This window comes from Nylanderia fulva, unplaced genomic scaffold (genome assembly GCF_048542155.1).
Source record: "Nylanderia fulva isolate GAGA-0341 unplaced genomic scaffold, ASM4854215v1 Scaffold480, whole genome shotgun sequence".
Lineage (NCBI taxonomy): Eukaryota > Metazoa > Arthropoda > Insecta > Hymenoptera > Formicidae > Nylanderia > Nylanderia fulva.
In genome coordinates, this window is record NW_028190566.1 from 7,640 (window position 1) to 18,981 (window position 11,342).

Here is an 11,342-nt window from a genome sequence, read left to right on the forward strand (position 1 = left end):
TTAGTAGTTTAATATGTTAAATTTTTCTTATCTTATACTTACCAAAATCTTTAACACTGGTTCTCTTTACTTTCGAGACTACATTCAAGCATTTATACTACCGTATCGTACATCTTCCATTTGAAAGTAAAGCGCGAACTGCGCGGACACTTTTTATGTTTGCGATTGCGGCACTGCACACACTTAAGCCCAATCATGGCAAACTTAATCAGAAGCCGAGTTCACATAAACTTATAAAGAACAATACTTCTCAAGATAAAATCTAATTGTGCTAATTACGACGCGTTTTAAAAAACAAAGAACATAAATAATTTCAAAAAATACATTTATGTAATAATTACATATGTTTTATATGTAATATATTACCGATCATCAAACGAAACTATGACTTTTCTTTTATGTCCAATACGTAAATAAAGCTATATGTGTTACAACAATAGAATTGTTTATGTATTTTGACGTTATTTTGGTATGTAACATTTATGTATTTGGGGGATAATAAATTTATACTCGAAATGTTTCGAAAATACTACGTATTTAATGATATAATTTTGCAACACGTTATGTTAAATTCGGTCACGGTTTACGTATATATATTGGTGAATGTAAAGTGTACTTCTAAAACTTAATAAATCCTAACGTAACGCTAATGCATAATTGTAAACGTTCTTTTCCTCCGTCCTTCCCTTCTTTTGTTTCTCCCGCCCCCCATCGTATCCCTCATCTGTAAAAAACCTTGTATTGTTGCAATATAATAACAATTATATATCCATTAAAATATAAAAATAAATATTAACTTTGTTGATGTCTGAGCGTTCGAAATATCATTGAAAAAAAAAAACGTAGCTATAGAGAATACATTTTGAACATTTTCTTGATGTGTATTAATTACTGTTCCGATATAATTTTATATTAACATTATTAAGTACTTTATAAAAAAATGAACTCGAAATATTGATTATGTATATACACATATATAAATAATTATATTAAATTCCATTTTTTCACAAAGTAGTTAATGACGTTTAATAAATATATTGAAAGTAATTATACATATATTAAGAAAATATTCAAGATGTATTGCCAGATACTTTTTTCATGATATATGCATGCCCTTTTTTCAGAACGCTCAAGAGATGTCAACAAAGTTACATACATTTTTATATTTAATGTGATATTCGCAAATTTCGTTATGTATAACGGTTATAAAGTTTTTACTGAATATATACATTAATGTCGATAAAAAAATGTCAATGTTACATATTTAAACTAATGTTACAATTATGTCGTTACAGTTGTATAGCATTTAGAAAATTTTTAGAGATATACATTTACATTCACCAAAATACATGAATTACGTATTTAGCATAACTGTTACAATTACGTAATTAGAGTTATGTCGTATTTATAAAGTTTTTAGAGTATACACATTTACATTCACCAAAATACATAAATGTTATGTATTTAACATAACGTTACAATTATGTCATTAAAATTACGTAGTATATACAAAAATTTTAGAGTATGTGCATTTACATTTATCAAACTAAATAAATATTACGTATTTATATAACATTACAATTATGTTCATTAAAATACGTAGCATTTACGAAAATTTTAGAGTATGCACATTTACATTTATCAAACTACATAATATTACGTATTTAACATAACGTTACTATTACGTAATTAGAGTTATGTTTATTTATGAAACTTTTAGAGTATACACATTTACATTCACCAAAATACATAATGTTACGTATTTAACATAACGTTTACAATTATATCATTAAAATTACGTAGGCATTTACGAAATTTAGAGTATGCACATTTCATTCACAAAGAAACATAAATGTTACGTATTTAACATAACGTTACAATTATGTCATTAAAATTACGTAGCATTTACGAAACTTTTAGAGAATGCACATTTACATTCACCAAAATACATAAATGTTACGTATTTAACATAACGTTACAATTATATCATTAAAATTACGTAGCATTTACGAAATTTTAGAGTATGCACATTTACATTCACAAAGAAACTTAAATGTTACGTATTTAACCATAACGTTACAATTATGTCATCAAAATTACGTAGCATTTACGAAACTTTTAGAGAATGCATATTTACATTCACCAAATTTCATAAATGTTACATAACAAGTAACGTTAAATTATATAACAATTCTATGTAACAATTATAGATTCATTACGTTATTGACATAAACGATACGTCACAGTTTCGTTATGATGATCTGTAATATACATATAAAACATTATGTAATTATTACGTAAATGATCCCTGAGTGTTTACTGGGCTCGAAAACCTTCAAAGGTGTCACAGATGCTGAACCGTAACAAAAATGTGACGATAACTAAAAAGGAATGCGTAAATCACGTACAAAAACGCATGGGCACTTACTTCCGTAATTTGAAGAAACGCACAAAAGGCTTGGGAGGAAAAAGGAAATTGACAGGCAAACTGATCGACGAACTGTCAATATATTTCGGGTTAACTATTCGTAGAAATTGTGAATCAGTCGAAAAAATGAAGACAGCTATATGGACCACATTACTTCACAAAATATCTACGGATAACCATCCCCAACACGACAATTGCCCGACTGGAAAAAATTCATGGTGCTCGTGGCAAAGGGCGAATCTTCTAACACTTTGGCTACCTATACGCACAAACCACCAATGTCTGATGTAGTTTATGAAGCAATTAAGCCAGTTTACGAACAACTCACTGCGGATGATCTTCTCACTCGCTGCATCGGCAGTTTCACACAAAACAATAATGAAAGTTTGAATTCGACAGTGTGGGCGATGGCTCCAAAAACTTTGAATTCAGGCAAAAAAATTATCGATATTAATGTGAACATCGCTTCGTGCGTTTTTAATGAAGGGTTATTGTCCATTTTACACATAATCGAAGTCATGGGAATGAAAATCGGCCCGAAAAGTTATGAGCTGTGTATGGAATTAGATGAAAAGCGAATACAGAAGGCGGAGCGATTCATGACAGAGGGCGCAAAACAGGCCAGAATCGACCAGATGTCAATTCGAAAGGCCAAACATCAACAGAAAATTGACGAAGAAGGCCAATTGTATGGTGCAGGCATTGCCGATTAGAGGTATATAAAAATATTATATAATTTTACAGTACTTACAACTTTAAACGCGTTTTTCTCGAAACCACTTTTTTTTTAATGGGCGGACACATAACTCGAATAAATCTTTACCGATCGGTTTGAAATTTTCACAGTATATTCAGAATACCTTTCTCTATAGAACTGCGTAGGGTTTTTTTGTTATATTATATGGTTTTTTTTTATCAACAATTTTATGGCGTTTTTTTTGGTTACATTTGCAAGTTTTTCTTAAAACGTGCGCTATTTTGCGAAAAATTAACATATCGAAAAAATCCTACGCAGTTCCATACCCATTTATACATAGAACCTAAAAAACTTTCACTTTTTGTTCCAGGTCAAAAATTACGGACTGTAGATGTTCGCCCATGGGCCCTCCTGTAAAAATAGGCGCCACAGGATAAGTGCTGCACAGCCGCCATTTTGTAATAAAAATGCGTCAAAAAATTTTAAATTGTAATTCGTTTATGATATTATACTGCTCATTTTACAGATTTTTGATTCATCATTTCATTGACCCAAAAATAATTCCCGAAAATAGCCTTACTTTTTCGTGCTCTACTATGGCTTCCCCTCTTAATATAATTTAAGTTTAATAAGTATATATGCTTACCAATCGCATATATATCTTTTACATTTCTTTTTGCTCAGTTGCGAGCTCACAAAGCGAGACAGATTTTTTATACACGCGAAATGCCTCACTCCGTGTTCGTCCTCCACGTACAGCAGATTGACATGTCTGTCTTTCTTTTTTTCCGAAAGACGTAGCGGGACGATGTTCTCGTTCTCGATGATGTACACGTTTACGGAAATGTCGTTTGCAAGTTCAAATTTTTTAATTTGATTTACAGTCACTGGAAACTCAATGTTTTGGAGATTCAGCACTGTGGTGTAATGCGGATAGGAGAATGCCCGATCCACATGTATATCAGCGGAGTACAGAGCGGCCACCACTGACCATGCGAAACACGCATTGTGCGCTGATCGCACATTAACCACCGCTTTCTTTACCACAATTTTTCGTGGTAATTTGACATTGCATCCCGCGCGCATAGGATTGTATTTGTTGATATTCACTGTCAAATCTATTATCCGCGACAATGCCCAGCCGCTATCGCGTTCCTGGAACTCTTCTAGCAATGTTAGCGTGGGTTCAATTACGCGGCGCTCGTACCACTCGCGTACATCAGACGTGCGAAAGATGAGTTCGTCTAGAGATGTCCTCATCGGACGTGTGTAGTATACGTGCTTTGAAAAGTGTGGTATAAAAGTTTTATTTGGTGCCTGTAAACATTATAAACAGTGTGTATCAGTTGTAGTTGTTGTAAAGATAAATGGCAAATGGGGGTTTTGCTGTTAAACAATTATTTCTATTAACAAAAGGTGTTTATGTGCGATCTCCCGGCAACATAACCCTCTATTAGACACGTGTGGTGGAAAAAGACTTTTAATGACTAAAATACTGTGAGAGATAATTTATACTTAAAGTATATATTAATATGATGCTATAAAATAAGTTTGAGCAGTGAGCGACTTTTGGAATTATTAATATTAATATTTTAAGATTGGGCATATTGCTGTTCTTTTTCTACTAGTGCAGAAATTTTGTTTGACTTATAGTTAATTAATTGTTGCACTTGGTGATGCATAATTAATTTTAAATGAATATATGCATTAATATGTTGCTTATGACTAAAGTGTAATCTAGGACTTCTAATTATTATAAAAATTAAGTGACAAAGATTATATGTGGCGCTATCTTTGTCTCTCCTATAGTGTTTCTTGAAATGACATTTATATAATATTGAGATTTTTCCTAGTGCTGTGTGCAGTTTCAGCCGATTAATATGAACATTTTACGTCATATTGGCCAAATCTCATTAAACAATTGACTATTGAATGTGATTTATCAAGAATATTTAAAGTATAAAAGTCGTCTGCTAAAAATGCGCTCGCGTGTTCAATAATGGGGTGGCAGCATTAAGTGATGTCTTGCTGGTGTAGCGGACTCCGCAGGTGTAGGGATTAAATGCTACACGAAGGGTAAGTTTCTATTAATTAACAACCAAGAGATCTTTATTCTTCTTTTTACAAAACGTGACTCGACTCTTCTATCTATTCTATTTATCTAGACCCGACTCTTCTTCTTTTTCTCATCACCGTGTGTCCGCTCGTCGTACGCCAACCCACGGTGTGTTGTGGAACTATTTCTCTAGAGGAATCAGAGCGACGCCACACTGGCATTTTGCTGGCATCTTCCTATTGGCTGCAAAATTTTTCGGCGCGGAAATTTAAATCATATAATTAATTTCTATAATAAATTTAATTTTTTCATTGTGCATTCTGTTGATTTAATTACTGGTAACATTATTGTAACAATTTAACTCTGAAAGTGTCATTTAATTAATCATAAACTTAGTACTTAGATACTTAGTTGTAGTGGTGGGGGCATGTGCGCGCGTGCTCACAAATAAGTTGGTAGCATCGTGAATAGGAAAACTGGAAACTTTCTATTGGTTGGAACTTTAAGGCGCGGAAATATAAAGTTTTCTGTCAAGTGATATACAAGGAAGAGAAACGCCAAGAAATGCATATGCATTATAGTAGATTATATATATCACCTGGGTGCTAGAGCGGAGAGCTAACACATAGTAACATGCCCTTAGGAGGAGTTTTTCTGGATGATGCACTACAAATACTTAGTTATGCTGAACAATTCTTATTTTGAGATATAAGAGTATGTACTTTATCTGTTTTTATAATAACACATTGGATAAATTTAGATACATTTATACTTAACAGGCATTTGTTAAGTTTATATTAAAAATTATGACATGATATACTAGTGATATAAATATTAATGTTGTGTTAAAATATTTTATTTGAAATTAATAATAGAATACAGAGATTATTGATTGGTACTTGTTGAATGTGTGCTGACTGATATTATTGATGAATAAACCGTTTAATATTTACAGTATAGTGGTAAAGTAAAAATACTATACTTTAAATAGGAAATATAAATAAATGGTTGTTCTATAATAAATTTATTAACTGTTATTTGGGACAATAGCATGAATAAGAATGGTTATTTAGATAATTTTGGACTAAAGATTGCAATAACTGATTGAATTAGTCACTAAAATAAAAAATTTACATATTTAAAGGATTTAAATAATATTAATATAATAATAGCAATAATATTCCTTATGAAGTAAAAGGTGTTTATGTGTGATCTTATGGCAACATAACTCTCTATTAGACAAGTGTGGTGGAAAAGTCCATTTTAATGATTTAAATATTGTGAGAGAAAATTTACACTTAAAGTATATATTAATATTTTGCTATAAAATTAGTCTGAGCAGTGTGCGATTTTTGGTATTATTAATATCAATTATAAGATTGGGCATATTGCTGTCCTTCTTCTACTAATGCAGAAATTTTTGTTTGATTTATAGTTAATTAACATTTGCAATTGGTGATGCATACTTAATTTTAAATGAATATATGCATTAATATGTTGCTTATGACTAAATTTGTGTAATCTAGGACTTCTAGTTATTATAAAATTAAGTGACAAAGATTATATGTGGTGCTATCTTTGTCTCTCCTATAGTGCTTCTGAAATGACATTTATATAATATTGAGATTTTTCCTAGTGCTGTGCGCAGTTTCAGCCGATTAATATGAATATTTTACGTCATATTGGCCAAATCTCGTTAAATAATTGACTATTAAACGTGATTTATTAAGAATATTTAAAGTGTAAAAGTCGTCTGCTAAAAATGCGCTCGCGTGTTCAATAATGGGGTGGCAGCATTGAGTGCTGTCTTGCTGGCATCTTGCTGGCATCTTCCTATTGACTGTAGAATTTTCGGCACGGAAATTTGAATCACATAATTAATTTTTACAATAGAATTAATTTTTCAATTGTGCATTCTGTTGATTTAATTATTGGTAACATTATTGTAACATTTAAATGCTGAAAGTGTCATTTGATTAATCATAAACTTAATACTTAGATACTTAGTGGTAGTGGTAGGGGCATGTGCGCGCGTGCTCACAAATAAGTTGGCAGCATCGTGAATAGGAAAGCTGGAAGCTACCTATTGGTTGGGAATTTTAAGGCGCGGAAATATAAAAAAGTTTCGTGTGATGATTGATATTATATTATTGATGAATAAACCATTTAATATATACAGTATAGTAGTAAAGTGAAAAATAAACTATTATATTTTTAAATAGAAAATATAAACATAAATGGTTGTTTTATAATAAATTTATTAACTGTTATTTGTGATAATAATACGCATAAAAATGGTTAATTAATAATTTTGGATTAAAGATTGTAATAATTGATCGAATTAGTCACTAAATTAAATCCGCATATTTAAAGGTCTTAAATAATATTAATAGTATAAAAATATTAATATAATAATAGTAATAATATTCCTATAAGGAATATTTTAGGTCACATACTATATAACGGATGTGTCTAAAGTGACACACTTAAGGTGGTTATTATATTATACAGTATTGTTTATAAGTGGCTTTAACTTTATGTCTGAACATTTGATTATACATTCTTTAATTTTTCATTAAGTTAAAATTAATAATATAGTGACTATCTTTTATATTAGTAACAATTAAGTGATAAACTAAAACTATATTTACACCTGTTATATTATATGATGGTGGCTGGAGTTCTGAAACTTTGGCGCTGATATCATGGAAAGCTAATGTTAGAGACACCTATAATGAATTGTGTTTGATGTTGGGTACAACGGGTGTGCTAATAGGTGGTATTTGATGAATTTATAAAAATAAATATTATCAAAATATTGACTTATTTTTGGACTTAGCTGGTAGCAAAAAATCTAATTAATATACTAATGAACTTTAAAAGTTGTTTGAGAACTTCTATCAAGTGTTATCAGAGACGTTTGTTTTGAAAATATTTTATTGGACACAGTGTATGCGGCTTAAGGTGGCAGCAGCCCGGTAACTTTGATGCTGGTGTAGTGTAATAGAAGTGTGATAGTATTGAAAGAGTAGTATTGAAGTGTAATAGAAAGAATTTTTCGAAATAATATATAAAGTTCCCAATGACTGTCATTAGAATTAGTTACAAGATCACCAAATACTAAACCAGCATTTAATACAAAATTAAGCATTTCAGAAGCAAACATTTTAATAGATTTTTTTAGTAATTGTAATTTCGAAATTGTAGGAGGGCGGTTTAACATCGGATCAAAATTAAAAAATTGCAACCGCCAGTTTAAAGTATCTAAAGTAAAATACTGTTCTATTACAATAAAATAATGCAACATATGACTCATTTTATATATACATACGCCTTCCAATAAATCATGCATAATATCAATGCTATAATTTTCAACTGCATGAAAACTTGATAAAACATTGAATACACAATTTTCTTTTATACCCGAAATAGTTACGTTATTTATTGCTACATCTTCTGCATAATTTACTTTATCGCGCAACGCATTTACATCTTCACTGCATAACTTTCGAGATACATCTTTCGATACTTTACAAAATCGGCAGCATTTGTACGCAGAAAAACTTTCAGTAAATCCCAAAATACTATGTAATCCTAAATTATCACCGATAATTAATGCAAGTTTAAAATATACTTGAATATTTTTAGATTCTATTATTAATTGAATACCTTCTGATTCTAGAATCTTTAATTCTTTAATTAAATGTGAATAAATTTTTTCTTTTGGAAACAATTTCGAATCATCTGCATGATATAACTGAACAAGAAAGATGTTATCTAATTTTGAATACAATTCTGGTGGTAAACATGGTATTGAAACGTATATTCCATTTAATTTATATATACCAGGATGTGATCCAAGTAGATTTCCTATTTCAAAAGCATCTTTGTATAAAAATAAAGGAATTGTTATCGATGTACTATTTGAGATTTTTAATTTTCAGAAATCAGATTGTATAATATTATAAATTTCATTATTATCATCCTTAATTAATATGTCAATATACTTGCAAGTTTTTTCAAATATATCATCTATTTCGAAAAACGATTTTAATAATTTTCTTAATGATATCAATTGTTCATATACATTTTCAGTTTTTAATACATTATTATTTCTTACATCCATAATTCCAAAGAATATTCGTTTAGGTTTAATATAATATCCAAGATTAATTAATAGTTTGTTTCGTTTATGTTCAGTATCAAGATCGCTGAAAACATTTTGCAATAGTTTAAATTTTTCTATTGTATGATTCGAATTTGTTTCCATAAGAGATATACAGTTTTTTAAATCATTTACATAGTTTGAGTTAAGAAATAAATGAAATATATGTGCAATTCGATCAATTTGAATTCGAGATAATGTAGCATCTAAATGTAGTGAAGAAATCATTTTCAGTGCAAGTATACAAAGTTCATTTTGTGTAGCTTCAATGTTTCTAAATGAAAAGTCTTTATTAAAAACTATATTATTGTTTTCAGATTCGGTTTTATCATTAGAAATATTTACTACTTTCAGACATGTTTTGTTCAATTTTGACGTTTGTATTTCAGATTCAAATTCTATTTCATTATTAAAAATAGTTTCTTCTTTTTCAAAATGTTTGCAACGTCTTTTATGCTTATTAAGTGTTTTGTTACGTGAGTAGGAACGATTACAATTTTTAAATTGACAAACATATTGGATAGAATTCAAATATGCATGATGCTCAAATTGCATAAGTGATTTTAAATATTTTTTAGAAAAGAAATTAGAACAAAATTGACACTTTAACATTATGGATGTATATACTGACATTAAAAAATAAAAAAGATATTAAACATAAAAGTAACATAAGTTTTTAAAATAAAGCAATACGTTTTTCAAGGGATCTAAATTTTAAATTTAGGTAAAAATTCTAAATTTATTGAAGAACTACTCGCTATATACTGCATATATCCGCAGATTCACTTCTGTTTGTTTAAAAAAAATGTTAAAGATTTGTCAGCATGTCTTAAGCCGTTATTATTTTTTTTGTTTCTAGGAATATTTTTTAACATTAATAAATAAATATAAAGTTTTTTTAATTATTGGCATTTAATTTTTAACATGTTGTTCCATATATTTAAAGAAAATTCGAATGCTTTCTATCAAAAATATAATATAAGGAAATATTAAATATTATACGAGAAATATATTACTATTAATTGAACACATAAATAAATTTACAATAATAATTTTTTTTTAGACGAACGCTTGAGAAGCGCATTCTCTCGCTTTAGCAGAATTTGTTTCTAATTAAGTACTACACATAAAAAAATTTGCACTAGTTCATCAGGAATAGAAAACTAGCTATCTTTTTTAATTAAATTTCTCGTTTATTTAAAACGACGATTTCTAATGTAAATATCTCATAATTCTTTCATTTGTTTGCGGTCTTTTGAATTTGCTCTTTGCCGGCTTAAGCACTTAATCCTTTGCGAATTTCTCAAACCGTCCGCTCCTGTTGTTAAAGAAATATGTGGGGCCGCCGACAGTCGAGGGATCGAACCATTGGCTTGGCGATTAGCCACTCAATGACTTTTACACGTAGCCACGTGCTGTCCCATCTCTTGATACTCGATTGAGAAGGCAGGTCTTTAAGTAAATTTGAATCCTTTCAGTCAGCCGTATAACAACGATTCGGTAGCAGCGGTATAGCAAGGTCGTTTTAAGGCGATCATTGGGTCATCGGCTTCGATTTGCTGACATTGCACGCATCAGGAGCAGGCACGCGACTAGTGTCCGGAAATTTCAGATTTAGAGAAACAAGATTTATCGTGAGATGTACAACGTGAACATCTGTTCTCGCGAGCACTTGACGAATCTGAAAGAAATTGGCAGAGATTCTCTTCCTACACGTATGGATTATCAGATTGACGCGAGGAACGAGGAGGCTCCTGAGAGGATGGAGTATGAGCTGGAGGTGCGCGACGTCGAGATGAGGCAGCAACAACCCTCCTCGACTTTTGAAAATAGAGCAATTACATCTATGGATTATCAGATCGACGCGAGGAACAAGGAGGCTCCTGAGAAAATGGAGTGTGAGCCGGAGGTGCCCGACATCGAGATGAGGCAGCAATAACCCTTCTCGGTTTTTGAAAATATAATAGCAAATACGGAAGTATTTAGTTCTGTATTT

At 30.5% G+C, this 11,342-nt stretch overlaps 1 pseudogene; it reads left to right on the plus strand.

Annotated features, from left to right (window-relative positions):
• The first annotated feature begins 2,391 nt into the window (after positions 1 to 2,391).
• Positions 2,392 to 3,141, plus strand: LOC114939754 (uncharacterized; annotated as a pseudogene).
• Positions 3,142 to 11,342: the final 8,201 nt, after the last annotated feature.